Source organism: Felis catus, chromosome A1 (assembly GCF_018350175.1).
Source record: "Felis catus isolate Fca126 chromosome A1, F.catus_Fca126_mat1.0, whole genome shotgun sequence".
Taxonomy (NCBI): Eukaryota; Metazoa; Chordata; class Mammalia; order Carnivora; family Felidae; genus Felis; species Felis catus.
This window is the reverse complement of record NC_058368.1, coordinates 10,904,658-10,923,141: the sequence shown is the minus strand read 5'-3', so window position 1 is coordinate 10,923,141 and position 18,484 is coordinate 10,904,658. Positions and strand designations below refer to the sequence as shown.

The 18,484-nt window shown below is 41.1% G+C and overlaps 1 long non-coding RNA gene across 2 annotated transcripts in view; it reads left to right on the top strand.

The window, feature by feature from the left end:
* The first annotated feature begins 229 nt into the window (after positions 1–229).
* The window catches only part of LOC109497305, a 339,187-nt gene continuing 320,932 nt past the window's right edge, over positions 230–18,484 (top strand). The window contains exon 1 of one of the 2 annotated variants that reach the window (XR_006593233.1): positions 230–623. This is a non-coding gene — a long non-coding RNA (uncharacterized LOC109497305). The remainder of the gene's footprint in view (positions 624–18,484) is intronic. The other variant, XR_002740634.2, reaches the window with a different exon arrangement.

The window sequence follows — 18,484 nt, the reverse complement described above, 5'->3', positions numbered from 1 at the left end:
GAAGGCGATGGATTTGTTGCCTGAGCATGCTCAGTTTGCATCCTCAGACCAGCCTTGGGAACTTGGGCACCACCTGAGCTAGAGTGGGTTCCTCTGCACCTGGCCAGGCCTGAGGGGTGAGGCGCCCTGTGGGTGGCGACAGATGAGCCTTTGGCAAGGACTGAGGTTTGCTTGCTAGGTGGCCTAGGCCAAAGTCCTTGTGGAAGAGTGTGAGGCCGGGGACCTCCAACACTCAAGGCACCCAGATGCATGTCATCCCCGGTCTCGCCTGCAGCCCTGTAGGACCTCAAGGTCCTGGGAGATCAGGCTTCCTCCTGGAAGAGTGGCTGCAGCTGCGGCACCTTGGGCCTGATCCTCCGGTCCTCTGAGCTATCCATTCACTCCCTGCCCTTCCAAATTTACTCCCCACCCCACACACACCGGAAGCCTCAGAGCGCAACCTGGCAACCTGCCGGCTCCAGCTGTGCGGGGTTTGCCTTCCTGGGAAACCCTGCGCTCCACCCACCCAGACCAGGCTGGCCTCTTCCAGAAGGCAGTCATCTTCCCGGGGGGGAAAGAGAGAGAAATGCTTGCCGGGTTTCCAGCAGAAAGCCGCTGTACCTCCTGTCAGTGCTTCTCTGCAGGTAAGGGGTGCTGATCCCGACCCCCACCAGCTTGTGGGCCCTTGCAAAGTTGTCTCTTTGACTTTGGTTTTCTGCAGTCTGAATATGATATATCTAAGTGTGCTTTTTGGGGTGTGTGTGTGTGTGTGTGTGTGATTACTCTGAGCGTCCTGAATCTGTGGTTTACTGCTTGTCGTAAATTTTGAGTGGTTCTCAACTCTTATTTCTTTAAATATGTTTTTGTTCTCTTTTTGTCAGTTGAAGCACGGTTGACCGTACAATATTATATTAGCTTCAGGGGTACCACATACTGATTGAGTTATATATATATATTATGAAATGCTTACCATGGTAAGTGTATCCTCTGTCACCATACAAAATTATTACAGTATTATGAACTATATTCCTGATGCTCTACTTTTCATCTGCGACTTATTTATTTTATAATTGGAATTTTGTGCCTTTTAACTCTCTTCACCTATTTCACTCATGACCCTGTCCCCTCCCCTTTGGCAACCACCAGTATATTCTGTGTTTTTTTTCTGTTTTGATCATTTGTTTTATAGCCCATATATAACTGAAATCCCGTGGTATTTGTCTTTTTCTGCCTGACTTCCTTGATTTACCGTAACACCCTTTAAGTCCATCCATGTTGGTGTAATGGCATGATCTCATTCTTTTTTATGGCTAAGTAATATTCCTGTGTGTGTGTGTGTGTACCACTTCTTCTTTATCCATTCATCCATTGACAGACACTTGGGTTGCTTCTGTATCTTGGCTGTTGGAAATAATGCTGCAATAAACATAGGGATAATGCACGTATCTTCTCCAATTAATGTTGTTGTTTTCTTTCGGTAAATACCCGGAAGTGGATCTACTGGGTTATAGGATATTTCTATTTTTAACTTTTTGAGGAACCTCCATACTGTCGTCCATAGTGGCTGCACCAATTGACATTTCTACCAACAGTGCATGAGGGTTCCCTTCTTTCCACATGCTTGCTAACACCATATTCCTTGTGTGTGTGTGTGTGTGCGCACATGTGTGCATGCGTGTGTGTGTTTTATACAAGCTATTCTGACAGATGTGAGGTGATAACTCATTGTGGCTGTGATTTGCATTTCCCTGCGGATTAATGATGTTAAGCATCATTTCATATGTTTGTTGGTCATCTCTGTGTCTTCTTTGAAAAATTGTCTATTTAGGTCCCCTGAACATTTTTAAAAATCAGATTTTTTTTTTTTTTGGTATGGAGTTGTATTAGTTCTCCATTTGTTTTGGATATTAAATCTTTATTGAATATGTCATTTGAAAATATCTTTCCCATTCAATAGATTGCCTATTTTTTGTTGATAGTTTCCTTCACTGCAAACTCTTTTTTACCTTGGTGTACTCCCAATAGTTCCTTTTTTGCTTTAATTTTTCTTGCCTAAGGAGATGATCCAGAAAAATATTGCTAAGGCTGATGTCCAAGAGTTTACTACCATATTTTCTTTGAGAAGTTTCATGGTTTCAGGTCTTATCTTTAGGTTTTTAGTCCATTTCGAGTTTATTTTTGTATATGGCGTAAGAAAGTGGTCCCATTTCATTCTTTTGCATGTAATTATCCAGTTTTCCTAACACCATTTATTGAAAAGACTGTCTTTTCCCTATTCATTTTTTAAGATGTTTATTTAGAGAGAGAAAAAGAGAGTGCAAGCGTGTGAACGGAGGAGGAGCGGAAAGAGAGGTAGAGAGAGAATTCCAAGTAGTCTCCCCACTGTCAGTGCAGAACCCAACTCAGGGTTTGATCCCACCAACCCGTGAGATCATGACCTGAGCTCATATCAAGAGTCGGGCGCTCAGCTGACTGAGCCACCCAGGTGCCCCTCCCCGTTGTATATTCTTGCCTCCTTCATTGTAGATTAATTGACCACATAAGTGTGAATTTATTTCTGGGCTCTCCATTTAGTTCCATTGATCTGTGTGTCTGTTTTTGTGCCAGTACCATACTGTTACAGCTGTGTAGTATATCTTGCAATCTAGGACGGTGACAACCTCCAGCTTTGTTCTTCTTTTTCAAGATTTCTTTGGCTATTAGACGTCTACCATGGTGCCATACAAATTTTAGGATTATTTGTTTTAGTTCTGTGAAAAAATGGTCTTGGTATTCTGATAGGGATTGTTCCCTTTCTTCCTTGGTCTCCATCTGGGATTCCCATCATATACACTTTTTGTTATTGTTCTTCTTACTATTAGTTTCTTTTAGATTTTCATTTTAGGAAATTTATATTGACCCCTATACAAACTCATTGATTCTTTCCTCAGGTGTGTGCAGTTTACTATGGAGCTCATCCAAGGCAATCTTCCTTTCCATTAGTGTTTTTGATTGCTAGGACTTATTCTCACTTCTTTCTTACAGTTTCTTTCTGCTTACATCATCCATCTCCTTTTGTATATTATCTAATTTTGCCATCCCAGACCTTAACGTATTAGTTAGACTTACTTGAAATGATTTTATAATTCTAACATCTGTGACATTTCTGAGTTTGGTTCTGATACTTGCTTTGTCTCTTCAAAATGTTTTTTCACACCTTTTGGCCTGGCTTGTAATTTTTTGTTGCAATCTACATATTATGTATCAGGTACATATAGGAAATGAGGTAAATAGCCTTTAGCGTGAGGTTTATGTTAAACTGGCTAGGAGCTGGGCTGTGTTTAATGTTTGCTGTAGTTGTGGGTACCAGAAGTTTCAAGTTCTTTTAATGTCCTTATTTTTCTGTCTCCATTCTTGACTTTGGGATTCTGTAAATACTTCCCTGAAAGAGTGTGTGTTCTGCAACTTTTTCACTCTAATTCACTCTTATTATACTAGAGCCCTGTTCATGTGGTGGAACAGGGATGTGAGGGAAGGAACATTCTAGAATCTTCCAGTTAAATCTCAGTATTTTTATTGGGCCTGTGTCTATAGCCTATGACCACAAGAGTTTCTTATAGTTTCCTTCCCCAGGCCCCGCAGGTAAGACAAAGAGTCTAGAAGAGGATAAGATTCAGAGGACCATCTCCCACACATGTAGGACAAGTCTCTGGTAAAGTCTTTCCCCCTGGAGAGAAGGCCTTTGTTAGGCAGAAGGTTTGGCCTCTTTCATAAGCATTATTCCTCATCTTTCATGCCAGAGCTGGGAAGGAATCTTTAAAATTTTTTTAAACCTTATTTATTTATTTTGAGATAGAACATGATCAGGGGAGGGAGGGAGGGAGGGAGGGGGAGAGAGAGAGAGAGAGAGAGAGAGAGAGAGAGAGAGAGAGAGAGAAAATCCCAAATGGCTCCACACTGTCAGCACAGAGCCTGACAGGGAGCTCGAACCCACAAACCCTGAGATCATGCTCTGAGCTGAGATCAAGTCAGATGCTCAACTAACGGAGCCACCCAGGTGTCCCTGAGAGGGACTCTTTTATCAGCTCTTTAACTCATGGACAACTTGGTAGGACCGATGGAGATAAAGCCCAAAGTGTGCTCCCTCCCAAGACCACAGTGTCAGGGAAATTCTCATGTTACTGCACCCTCAGTCTCCAGCAATTCATCAAAATGTCCACTTAAGTGTTCCCACTAGTATGACTCTAGTAGCTTCTGCTCCACATAAGCAGTTCTTGGCTTTGACTGCTGGATTCAACTGACTTTCTAGATTTTAGAGTGGCAGATTGCCCTGTGGCCTCAGTTCCCTGGTAGATCTAAGAAAAGACACTGGTTTTTCCTTGTCCGGCCTTTTCTTGTTGTAAGGACAGGAGTGATAACTTGCAAACTTTTTACATGTCAGAGCTGAATACAACTGGACATTTTAAGACCTATGATTTTTGGTGAGTGTTAAAATGGAACAAATTCATTTTCAGAGTTTAAGAATATGGAGAGATGTGGTTTTAGCGAGAAGTAGAAGCACTTTCTGGGCTATGACTCAGAGCCTATGGTCATTGCATCCAAGAATCTTGACTGGAACAGAGAGAATATGGTACCTATATTAAGATCTAGGACAAGTAGATGGGAACAAAGGGAGATGAAGTGAGATGGAGGGATAAGATGCTCCCAAATACTTGGATGCTTGATATTATAAAGACTGATCATTCAGATAGGCTAAATACTATTCCACCATTATATTTAGTTGTCATGAGAACCTGGTATATACCAGGCATATGCTGAGCACTGGGGATTAGCAGTGCTTATTTTCATGGAGCCTGTATCTTCTTCCTAAATTTGTTTTTATGTTTATTCATTTTTGAGAGAGAGAGAGAGAGAGAGAGTGAGAGAGGCAGGCAGAGAGAAAGGGAGACACAGAATGTGAAGCAGGCTCCAGACTCTGAGCTCTCAGCACACAGCCTGATGCAGGGCTTGAACTCACAGACCTCGAGATCATGCCTTGGGCTGGAGTCGGTCACTTAACTGGCTGAGCCACCCAGGCATCCCTCATGGAGCCCATATCTTAATGGAGGTTCCCAGAAATTGTTTGTTGCCATTCAACAACCATTGAATATGCTCTCACATAGCACCATAATTAGTTCGGGTAGTAGGAGGAAGTCTTTTGATCTCAAGGAAGGGCAGATCCTTGGTCAGATTCAGGGGCTATGTTATAATTAGCCTAACACAATCATTGTAATCCCACTTCTCTTTGCTAGAAGCTCAGTATCCCAGTGTACTCTGTAGCTAAGCAATACAAGGAAATGTTTTCCAGAAGTATTCTGGGAGGATTTTCTTCCTAAATGAAAAAAAGAGGGCCTTAGGACATAGAAACCTTTTCTGTGTCCAGCCCTTCTTTCCTTTGTGGGGTTTTGGTGTGAGGATGTGATACTTGGAGCTACAGAGGTCATTTTGTGACTCTCGGGATAAGCAGGACACAGTCAAAATCAGTGGATAGCAGAGGAGAAGGCTGGAAAGAGCTCTGAGCCACAAAATGAACCTTGAATCACATTCCTCCAATTAACGTCCTGTGGTCAGGACAATGACCAGTTTTTTGGCCAATTGTTTCCTAATCCTTTGAGGTTGAATAATTTTGGTCTTCCCCCCATTCGGTGAGACAAGTCCATCGATCTTGTGCTTTAACGTTACCATACTGTCCGCATGCCATCAAAGCATCTACACGCTCTCGACTCATGTGATTATTTTATCGTGGACTTGTAACAGCAGGCGCTTGTCCACAAATCAGATTCGGAGTAGCACTTGTTAGCTAGCACTCATTTAAGGATGGCTCGTTATAGAAACCATGTGCCAGACATTTGGGCAATTAGGTTTTCTTGCTACCGAATGCTTTTCTAACTGATCCACGGGAGACAAGTAATTAAACACACGAATAAGTGAGACAAATACATACACACGTATTTTGGTAGATCTCTAGAAATAATCTCACATAAGCTGGCAGTCCAAGTATAGCGGCCTGTCTGATAACATGCCGCAAGATGCCTGCTAGTTCTTTTCTTTTGTGCCACTCGGCTAGATTTCTACCAGGCACTGCAACGTTGTTGTCGTATGCTGTTGCTACCTCTTCTGGGTGTCACTGCTGCTTTGGGGTCTGCTGGATCCCACTGCGTCTTCCCGACCCCTCTGGAGCCCACCAGGCCCAGTAGTTTCTCGCAGGTGCTGAGGTGTCTGAGCCTGAGAAGTGGAGACAAAGGCCTCTTTTCCTTTACTGCTTTCTGCTTTACTAAGGTGCCTCCAAACCAGTGCGGTGTGTACGATCTCGTACCTTACAAGGTGCTATGGACTGAATCTTTGTGTCCTCCCGTTCATTGGTTGAAGCCTCATCCCGATATGATGGCATCTGAAAGTGAGGTGATTAGGTCGTGAGGGTAAAGCCCTCATGCATGGGATTAGTGCCCTTATAAGACCCCAGAGAGCTCTCGAGCCCTCTTCCTCTCAGCCCCGGTGAGGATGTGGAATGTATAGAGAATAGCAGTCTGCAACGCAGAGGAGGGAGTGCTCGCTAGAACCTGACCATCCTGGCACTCTGGTCTAGGACTTCTGGTCCCTGGAACTGTGGGGAAAAAAATTGTGTTCTATATAACACCAGTCTCTGGTATACTGTTATAGTAACTCAAACTGATTAAGATAAAGGGGCTTTAGGGAAACTTTTTTTTAAAAATATTTTTATACATAACCTTCTCACTACTCTCTGCCTCCATCACATGATTCAGAGAAGAGCCCAGATCAGTGGCGGGGCAGATCTTACCCTCTGAATCCCCTTTTGTCCCCAACACTGAAGGCTCATCTGACTGGGCTTGGCCTCTTTTCTCAGGAGAATCCTCAGTCATTCTGACAGAAGCATTTTCAGAAGCCACCTTCCACTGTCCTGTGACAGAAGCTCAGACATGCCTGAATCTTGGGAGTGAACATGACCTGGCCTCAAGCACATGTGCATGCACACACGCGTACACGTGTGCACACACACACACACACACACACACACACACACACACCACACTTTCTAATCGCCAATGAAACAAAGCAATATGCCCCTCTTCAGACAACTTTGTCTTTTTCTTCCTCTGACTACGCCTGTGCACTCATTTAAACCAGCTATCATACGAATAGTAACTTTGGGAAAGAAGCGATAGAGGGGTATTTATCTTGCAAGTTGAATTCTTTTAGCAAAAGTCCCGGGGAGGGGCTCCCCAGGAATTGTATTCATTACCAATCCTTGACAACTGAGAAGTCTTACTGGATTTCTGGAATGCTAGTTTATCTGACAAAATGCACTGCTTCCAAGAGGATAAAGAAATACGAAGGTTGGGGTAGGGAAAATTGTTAAAACTGTAAGTGTGCATCTAGTTAACTAGACTGTGGAAATACTTGATCAGGAAAAGTGGTAATCAGGAAGGAGGAACACAAAAGAATTGTGTGCGAAAAGTCGCTTACTTTCTCTGGAGTGAACCATACCAGTTTGTAACTCAAACGCTGAGGGAGGGATCATCCTACAAAGAAATTTTCTGCATGTGCTTCTCAGCACAGTCCACAGCATGAGATCTGACCATTTTATGCCTTCTCTGGACAAGTATTACTTAACTTCTGTACTAGGCTTCCCAAGTTCATGTCCACCCAGGATCTCCAATTGTCATCTTATGTAGATACAGAGATTTTTGCAGATGCAATCAAGTTTTATATGACTTAGGCCATGTCTCTAGAAGACCAACAAATACAGATGAAATGGAGGAAAAATCATCCAGTTTCTTTTTTGGAGTTTTACAAATCAGCAAAGATAGAAGCCATTGCTATAAAAGGGAAAGATCTTCCCACTAGTTGACTGACATTTTCACTTTGCATCAGGACCCAGATTATATGGCTCAAAATATGCACTGGGTCTCTCATGACATCCAACCCTATTCTCATTAGACTCATTAGACCAAACCTTCATGTTTTCCTGGTAGTTGGTTGGCTAAAGATAGTGTTTCTGAAACTTCTCTGAGTGATAAAAATTACCTGGGCTGTCAGTGAATTTGAATTTTCAGGAAATCTGGATGTTTAGCATTTCGTCAGCATCAATAGCAAAATGTGAATCAGTGGATTTCAGTTCCCCAGACTCAAATAACCAGAGGCTATATAGAGAACACAAAATAATTTGATGCATTTTGATTCTACTTATCAAGTTCCTCTTGCATCCAACAACATCTACTGAGCAGGTGCATATGTCAAGCCTGTGTAGACTAGGAAGCACAGAGATGTGGAATCTTGAATCTTGATTCTGCCATATGTACTTGAATCTGGACTCTGCCATATGCTGTTTGTAAGGTTTAGGGCAAGTTGTTTAATCTCATTGAATGCCTGCTTCTTTATATGTGCTGTTGCGATGATGTGGAACATTATATAAATGCAAGATACTATAATGAAGAAATAGGATATACATACAGAGAGTTGTAAGAGCAAGCCTTATGGCACTGAAGGAAAACCTGGAAATATCAGAGATGTGAAACTAGGAAATTGATGTATTTTTTTCTCTGAATGAGGAATATACTTTGAGTAAGTCATTCCCTAAATGTCCTTTGTTCTGAATTAGAAATGTCTGAGGAAGATTTTTTCATGAGGAGCATTGTCAGTGAGACAAATGGAAGGCAGGTCCTCTGACCCAGATGCAATGGTAATTGTACACTCCTTAGGAGAAAATTGACTTTTATCAATCTTAAAACAGAAATAGTATGACGTTTTTAAAAAAATGTGGAAACAATGAATTTTAAAAATAGGCCTTACTTGCAGAAATAACATAGAGGAAACGAGCAAAAAGACATGGGAAGAGAAATACCAGATCAATCAGTTGAAATCAAATGTGTAGCCCTCTTCCAGACTGAAAAATTAAAAAAAAAAGCAAAAGGATCAGAATTTTCCATTTTTGTCATCAAATGAGGAACAATGTGGGAAAACTCTGAATAATGTCATTTAGATCATAACCATGATACAGTAAAAATACTGTTTTAAAAATAATAATTGTACATCGATTTCTTTCTTTTCCTGAGGGTGACATTAGCTGGTGTATAGAGCCTCATGTTACTGGATATTGATGGGACTTGGTTCTCGGTCTGATTCACGTGGTCCTTGGTTTCCCCAACACAAGAAATCAAGTGACTGCACCCCTGCCCTCCCCCCATAATAGATGTTTACCATCATTTTTCATCTATCTGGCGTTTGAACTCTTATGTTTGAAAATTTCCTACCTTGTAAGTCTATATGGAAAACAAATATACTCTAACCCTGTGGAAGTTGAAAATTCCAGCTATGGGTTTTCTTTTCTCTTGGAGCATGAGCATGTGAAGAGTACTGATTCACCAATCAGAAACATCAGCTATAGAGCTTAAATCAAGAGGTAGGCAGATGAAGAGGTGGGGGGCTACAGAGAGTCCTACTGGGGAATAGGTAACAGCAGCAATCACAACAAAATTGGGTTTCAACAATCGCTGGAGGCAATGATAACTATGGCATCTTATGTCCGTTGCTGATAGTGACAGTAGTGGCAGGAACAGTGTCCTCACTGAGCAATGTTTTCTTGGGAGAAGATGGGAGGAATAGGGAGTGTGATGTTGTTTGCTCTTAATCTTTCCCATTTCTGCTCATTTTCCAAGCCTGCTTTTCTGGCTGGTTCAAAACTATTCAGTATCTTCTTTGCAATTTCTCTTCTCTCTTCTCTTTTTTTATTTTCATTTTTTATTGTTTTTCTCTTCTCTCTTCTCATTTTCTTTTCTTCTAGAATCAGCTGGAGACAGAAACTTGACAAGCACAGCAATGGTTGCAGGCAAATAGACTTTAAAGATAATCAGGCAATCTAACATCATCTGACCTGGTTGGGGCTGAAGGCAGTGAAAATCCAGTCAATATTTGGAGATGGGAATTTGATGATTACACACTCAATGACCAAGAAACTAACTAAAATATCAACAGTATTGGAATTAAAATAGTAAAACTTAATAAAGAAAAGTCCAGAAATGCCCCCCCACCCAAACAAAAACATCACCAGTATTTATATGGAATAAAGTACCAATTGAGGGTGATGGGCAAGTATTAGGGAAGGTATCAGTTATTAATCAAGTCCAGGCTGCTTTGGGCTGATCACTACAGAAGTTGTGGTTTGATTTCTTGGATTGGTTTCTGCAAACTGTGGGTCAGGGTTCTATTTCACCTCCCAAGAGGTTAGGAAAGAGAATGGTAGACGTTTTCTCAATGCTCATCTACCTTTAATTTAAAACCAGAGCCTTCCTATCACTGTGCTAAAAACAAAACAAAAACAGCAACAACCAAAAACCCTCTCAAGTCTTACAGCCATTGGGCTGAAATCAATAAATAAAATCTATAGACTTGGATCCAGATACAGTATTACAAAGCTGTTAAGTTTTCAGCCTTACCAGGTCACTTACGTAAGAGTCAAAGCGTTGATTCAGAGTGAGGACAAGCCCTGGAACAAAAAGTAATGGAGGGGTCATGAGACTTGCATTGACTCAACATCTGCTGATCCTTCTTTATCAGCCAAGAATCCATCCTTTCCCCCATCTATTAAAGCTGTATCTACCTTTTTGAAGAGTAATGATACCCTGAAATGCAAAGTCACTGTGTATCATGCTCTTACCTCCATACCAATAAACTAGAGGTATATGTCAGCATAGCATAGAGAGTCTATTACAAAATCTAACCCAGGAGAAGACATTTTTTCCAGGGTTTTGTTTAAATTCCAGTTAGTTAAGGGGCGCCTGGGTGGCGCAGTCGGTTAAGCATTCGACTTCAGCCAGGTCACGATCTCGCGGTCTGTGAGTTCGAGACCCGCGTCGGGCTCTGGGCTGATGGCTCAGAGCCTGGAGCCTGTTTCCGATTCTGTGTCTCCCTCTCTCTCTGCCCCTCGCCCGTTCATGCTCTGTCTCTCTCTGTCCCAAAAATAAATAAACGTTGAAAAAAAAATTAAAAAAAAAATAAATTCCAGTTAGTTAACATATAGCGAAATATTAGTTTCAGGTTTAGAATGTAGTGATTCATCACTTATGTACAACACCCAGTGCTCATCACAAAGTGCCCTCCAGGAGGAGAAGACTTATATAACTATACACAGGCTAAAGTGTGAGGGATATGTTGTAAATGTATTTAGAGATAGACTTAAGAGAACAGAATGTTATTTTAGATTTGATTTAATGTGGTAGCTCAAACATGTTAGTTTGTTATAGTGGCCCTTCAGGGATCTGGAGCTCTGGAACCAATGAGATGAGGTGGTTTATAAACTGAAAGAAAGGATTTGTACACTTCAAACACCACCTGATCTGGTGCCCAGAGACCTGGCTTAAACCACTGTGATAGTCCCAGCATTTCACTGGATTCCCACACATACCTATGTCATTTCAAAAGCCCTGAGTATCTTGAGCAAAGAGAAGACCAAATATTATTGAGAACCCCATAATGACATTACAAACAGGTACAATGACTCTCCTCACAGAATCCCAAAAAGGAACCTGTACTTCTGCTTCAATTCACTCTTTTAGCCTCATTGAGAATTCTCTTTAACCAGTTAACTGAAGAGAAAAGAAATTTAGTCTTAATTGTAGAAGAACCTGCATGATATATGAACTCCAGAAACTGGCTTCCGTAGAATTACAGACTCAGTTGGGGTGACACCTAAGCAAAATAAAAAGTGAAAATTCTCCCAGTGTATAATCATTAAAGTATTTTGCCTGGAAGGAAAGAGTAGTTAACAATCTATAATCAATCATTGATTATTCCTAATGGTCCTCTTAGGAGTTAGGAACATGGAAGACGATTGAACTCCTAATTCTTGGAGAAGAATTATGGAGTTTTTGAAAAGGGTCAAAGTGTAAGAATTTGGAGGATGCTCATAATCAAGTAGGCAAAATGTCTGGCTTTGTGAATGTCAATTAACTATATTCTCTACTCTTTCCAGTACTTTCTCAATGGGTTCCTGAACAAAGAGGACATTATTACAGAGATGAGGGCTTTCCTTGGGTTCAACAGCCTTATTCTCTTTGGTTTTAAGGATATTTCCAGGAGGGAACACAATAGTTCCATTGAAATGGAAATTGAGGCTGTCATCTGATCATTTCAGGTTTTTCTTGCTGATTAACAAATGGACAACAAAAAAGAGATGAGGATTTTGGTGTTGGTTGAGGTGACTGATTATGATTTCCAAGAGGAAATAGGTTGATACTCTTAATGATATAGAGAGGAGTTTGAATGGAACCTCAGGTGATCTACTATGTTACCTCCTACTTGACCAAGTCAAGTAGGAAAAATTAATGAATTTTTGATAACCCAATCGAGGTTACCCATGGCTCTGATTCCTTCCATAATGAGGTCATCATACATAATAAAGAATCCCAAGTAGTTGACATGTTGGTTAAGCACAATGGAAGAAATAGAATTGGTAAAATAGAGGAGTCATTAAAAAAAATATGACCTGTGAGTAGTGCAGAAATGAGGATTATAGCACCTACATAATTTTTTTTCTTGTTGAAACACATATGTTTTCATGTATTTGAATCACATACCTTATTTCTATTCCTGTTCTATTTTATAAAAGGATGTGCTGATGATTTTAACTCTGTGGTTTAACCCATAGGTTGTAAGATATTGAGATAGTAGCATGACAGAGTTAGTAGGAAAATGGACATCATCCAGAGTTCTAGGTTTTGGAGCTAAATTTATTAACTATACTTTAGGTTGTCCTACTTTGGAGATGGGGATAAGCTCATTTTTAGTGGTAGGGAATATAGTTACATGATTGAAACAGAAGCATTTCTTGCTTCCTTATTTTCCTTCAAAATAAATCTCTCTATTACGTTGAGCATCCAAAGAGACTACTACATGGACATGTAGCATCCACCTTTTTTGATATCCAGCATCTATACTCCCTTCCCACATTTGGGAAATGTTCAGAATTCTCCAGTGCCCAGAAGAAAAGCCTGCTTCCCACTATAGAAGCTAAAGTGTCGGGTCCTTGATGTCCCCGACTCTTGCTGCTAGGGAGAGGACATATGATCCAGACACTACTAATCAGAAGCAACTTTCTAGACTGAAAATTGGGAGCTTGGGTTCCAATAAAGAGGAGCTATATGGAGTCCTTTCTGGGGCATGTGTGGGCAGCAGGGCAGTGCGAGAAGTATAGTGGCCCCATCCAGGGTATAAGACGAAATGTAGCAGGGAGGGGACAAACTTTGGCAGCCAGTGTTTGGTGACTGTGACAGGAGAGTCTTCACCAGGTGCACTTTGTAGGAGGCTTTTAGCCATTGTCTGGGTGTAGTTTAACATTCCTTTCTTATACCCATTTTACATGTTGTGTTTTTCACAACTTTTTTCCCAGTGACTCTAATTCCTGTTCTGCCAAAATGTAGTTTTTACCCTGCCTGACACAGCTATCTTGTTAGCACACCGTGTTTCTCCCTTCTCCATTCCCATCTTTTTTCACCTCATCATAAACTAACCCCCAACCATCATGACCCAAACTCATATTTACCACACTGCCCTAATGACTAACGCAGACATCAGTGCTGGCACAGTGCTGGGTGGATTCAGGATACATGCTCAGCTGGCACATGCAGTGGTGATGACAGTAATGAGAAAGCCTCCTTGCTGATTGCTTAGGTGGAAACCTTCTAATTAATAGATATACAATCTGATGCAACACATCCATATTTCTTTGAAGCAAGTTAACATTTTGGTAAGGTTGTATATGTCTTCATAAGAATGAATCATCATCATGACTTGGGAACATCAAAGACGTTTCAGGGTGCACGAAATTAATTTCATTTCGTGAAAGAAGTAGTTGGTGGGAACGCGGATGAGTTGTGTGCTCTGGGGCAGCTACAGAATCGTGATCAACTAAATGATGATGGAGGAGTTGTGTTTACTGATGAAGGTTTGGCTTCGTTTTATCTGCAATATCTGTATTCCTGTTCTAGCTGATCTTTTCAAAGAAAAATAGATTTTATCATGGTGCCTGACTCAACTCTGTGAGAGGGGGGTAGAGGACAAGGTGTCCGCTATTCCGTGAGGTGCTACCATGGAATGAGAGAGTTAAGGCTCCAATGGCCTGCGTTCTGTTTCCATCTAGCTTAGGACAAATCACTCAATCTCTCTAGGGCTTGTTTTCCTATATGTACTAGATTCTTTTTAAAAGAAGCAATTTAACCTCCATATCTCAGATCCCTTCAAGTTCTAGCCTCTTGGATTGCTGATTCTATAAAATAGGGGAAATTGCCTTCACAGGGGTGTCATGAGGATGAAATTAGTTGACTTATGTCAAACACATCAGTTCAGACCCAGCACATGGATGGCTCTCAACAAGAAGTAGGTCTTGATATTATCATTACTGTATGGTTTCCAAAATTAATTTAACTCAAGGCATTTTTGTGCCTTCAATGCATTGTTTCATTGACATGATATTCTTTTTTTTTAATTTTTTAAATGTTTTTATTTATTTTTGAGACAGAGAGAGACAGAGCATGAGCAGGGACAGGGGAGGGGCAGACACAAAATCTGAAGTAGGCTCCAGGCTCTGAGGTGTCAGCACAGAGCCCGGCACGGGGCTCGAACTCACAGACTGTGAGATCATGACCTGGGCTGAAGTTGGACGCTCAACTGACTGCGCCACCCGGGTGCCCCATCATTTACACGATATTCTTAAGTAAAAAGGCCAAGAGCTATTGCTGCCATAGCAATTTGGAGCCAGGTGATACTGACTTGAATTCAAGGTCTGCTTCTGGGTTTGGGCTAGCACCAGACTCATACTGAGGACACAGCTGCTTCTAAGTGTATGTTCCACTTCATGCAACAAGGCTAAAATAACATGGAGGAAAATCCACAAAGCCACTAGATTTTTATGTTATATATTACTTTCCCTTTCTTCTCCTTTGATACTTCTATACCTTTACTTACAATGAAGAGTGCATTTAATTTGATCTCGTTCTGTTGCTCATGAACACATTTAATAACCTTTAAGAGATTCACTTCCGTGTGTGTGTGTGTGTGTGTGTGTGTGTGTGTGTGTATCACTCACCTAGAGTTAACATAGTGGTTATTGGAACACTCATCTGGCATCTAGATCTACTATGTCTTTTTTCCTTCAATAATTCCTTGCATTTTAAAAAGGTAACACTTGGGTAAAAAAAAAAAAAAAACAGAAACAAAAACAGACTGTTCTGAACAAGTACATACAGTAAATATATTAACATATTCATATTATTTTAAAAAATCATATAAGGGTCACCTGGGTGGCTCAGTCAGTTAAACATCTGATTCTTGATTTCAGCCCAGGCCATGATCTCATGGTTCATGAGTTCAAGCCTCACATCAAGCTCTGTGCTGATGGGGCAGAGCCTGCTTGGGATTCTCTGTCTCTCTCTCTCTCGAAACTAAATAAATAAACATCTTTTAAAAAGTCTAATAAATAGATAATCAGAAGTTAAAGAGTGAAATTATCTCCCCCCCACCCCCACCCCATCATTCCCACTACCTTCTTTATAAATAATTAGTCGTAACAGTCTGGTGTGCATCACTTTAGATCACTTTCAATGTTGACATACTAGATGTACACACACACAGATATATAGGCTCCATTTTTGTGTTGGCTTGTGTATAGGGGATCGTATGGTGTGTGTGTGTGTGTGTATACATATTATAATAACTCACATTTTGTTTATGTATTTTGGAAATCTTTCTGAATAGCTATACAGATCCACCTCATTCTTTTAAGCTAATAAATAATATTCCATAACTTGGCCACTTAATAATTCATGTAACAGTTTTATTGGCAGATATTTGTATTGTTTCCAGTGTTTAAATTCTTCTGAAAATGTTTCCAGAAGTTATATTTGTACCTCCTTGGGAACATAAATATTTCTCTTAGATACCAGGAAATGAACGTTCTCTGAAGAGTGTGCATTTTACAAAAGACGATGACTTTTGGGACTGTGTGTTAACTTTAGGAATAAATATTAAAAACATCTCTGAGAGTGAAAGTGGAATGTGGTGGAATGAACGGGCCAGAATCCCTCATGGCATCATCAGAGAACAACTCTAATGGCCGAATCATCCCTCAAATCTCTTCCAGCTGTAGGGTCTGAAGGCTGACTCCCTCTCTGGCTCCCTCAGGGAACTCTTTGTGTCACCAGTTCCCCACCATAAATAGTTGTAGAATGATTGGCTAGACCATATACTCTTGAAATTCAGGGAGGCTGGATTGATAGCTATGTGTCTGTGGTTCTTAGCAAATTCTGCTTCTGGAGTGCCCTATTTATTTAACCAGGGAGAAAGTTAGAGGACACTTAGGGTGCATTTGGCCACAATTTTCATTCCATCGTCTGAAGGTGAGATGGGTCGGTCACATGTGATTGCAAACCCAAGATTCCTAGACAACTTGGACATCGGTCTCTGGACACGAAGGAGTTAATTGCAACTTGCTGGTTAGAAAGAACATGGGGTTCAGGGAGTAGAGCTGGGTCAGACTATTAGCTTCCCCACTAATAGCTAAGAAAGCAGATAACTTTGCTCAAGATCATTTATGAAATAGGAATACCAGTAGCTACTTAACAGGTTTGGACTAGGCAAGAACATAAAACCTATAAAATGCTTGTCATTCATACAGTAGGTTCTCTTGGGGAATATGCAAGAAGGCAAATGTGAAAATGCATCAGCTTTCTAGATTATTATGTAGGATGAGATTATGCACCTATGAGATATAGCTGATATCAGGCAGTCACTTCATCTTTCTAAATCTGTTTTCTTATAAAAAGATTCACCAATCTTAAAATTTCCATTGCAGATCAGCGAATGCCCTTTGGCTTTCTTGGGAACCCCTTCTCTATTCATTTTATCCCAACCTGGCTATTTTCAATAGTATTTAGCATTATTTTTATGATACTTGCCTAATGTGCTTGGAATCATATTATTTCCCTTTTAGGTGCATTTTGCACATTAAAAAACATGAACTTTTTTTTTTAATTTTTTTTTCAACGTTTATTTATTTTTGGGACAGAGAGAGACAGAGCATGAACGGGGGAGGTGCAGAGAGAGAGGGAGACACAGAATCGGAAACAGGCTCCAGGCTCTGAGCCATCAGCCCAGAGCCTGACGCGGGGCTCGAACTCACAGACCGCGAGATCGTGACCTGGCTGAAGTCGGACGCTCAACCGACTGCGCCACCCAGGCGCCCCAAACATGAACTTTTAATGGTGTTTAATTTCATTCTTTCTGATCGAAATATCTCTTACTGCAGTGTGGTTATATAGTCTCTGTCACTGCTCAGAAATCATTTTACTTGATGTATTGATAAAAATAACTGGTTAATGGACTCCTGGAAACTTGTAGTGAAGCAAGGACCTTTGGAGAATGGAAAGAAGTGTTCATCTTCCCTGGGGCTGGGAAAAAGGTTTCTCTGGGGGAGATGCTCCCATTCTCCAGATCAGAGTCTGAAGCAAGACTCAGTTCAGAGCCTCCAGGGAGGTAAAGGCTTTTCACTGGAGTTGTATTTCCGTATCAAATTTAAACGTAACAGTGATGCTTTACAGGTTGGTGAGTTCAGTACAAATCTGAGATACTCACAGTTATTGTCAATTCAGAGACCTTCGACCCAGTCTGCCCTCTTAGCTCTCATCTAGTCATGCAGCTTAGTGAAGCTCAGGTTTGCGGACAGCAAGGAATTGGTGCAAAGGGGAAGGTCTCCCATTCAGACGGAGAGAGCTTGGAGGCTAAGCAGGTCTCTAAAACCCTAAGCAACTTCCCTCTTTGCTCTGAGCCACTTCATCACCACATCTGCAGATCATTTCATTTGTATGCTAATTCTCTCATCAAGGCTCTCTGTCCTGTCTGTGTCGAAGAGGGGGGCACAGAAGCCCTCTTTCTGGAGCATGTGCTTTGAGAGTGGGGATGATGAGAAGACACATTCCCTTTCTATTCTGATCTGAAATAAGCAGGTGAAAGTTGGGGTGGGATATGTCCACTTCTTTTAGGTGTCAAGGAAAGCTGATGCCCAAGAGAAGAGATATAAAAGAACAATGTATCCAGGCTTATGATATATTTAGAAAATAATGGGAGTAGTTTTTACTGTTAGTTTTAATCATTTCAGCTCCTCACCATGTGCTGGCTGGAAGACGCGTGCCCTATCAGACATTTGGTGTATGGGACCATCAAAGATGATGACTCATTGGCTTTGTTCTTCTGAACATGTGTGCACATCCACAATGGTCAGCCCACCTGTTGGTCCATAATCCTCAGTACCATGTGTTCCAGAGACTCATTCTTCTCATCAGTTACTCTGCTCTGCACTTGGAGGGATTGTAGACCAGGTTTATAGTGAGACACATGGTGAGATATGAGGAATGATTTTTCCAGGACTGATGTCAATGTATGTATTTTAGAGCCTCTGTTTAATGCCCTGTCTGGCATC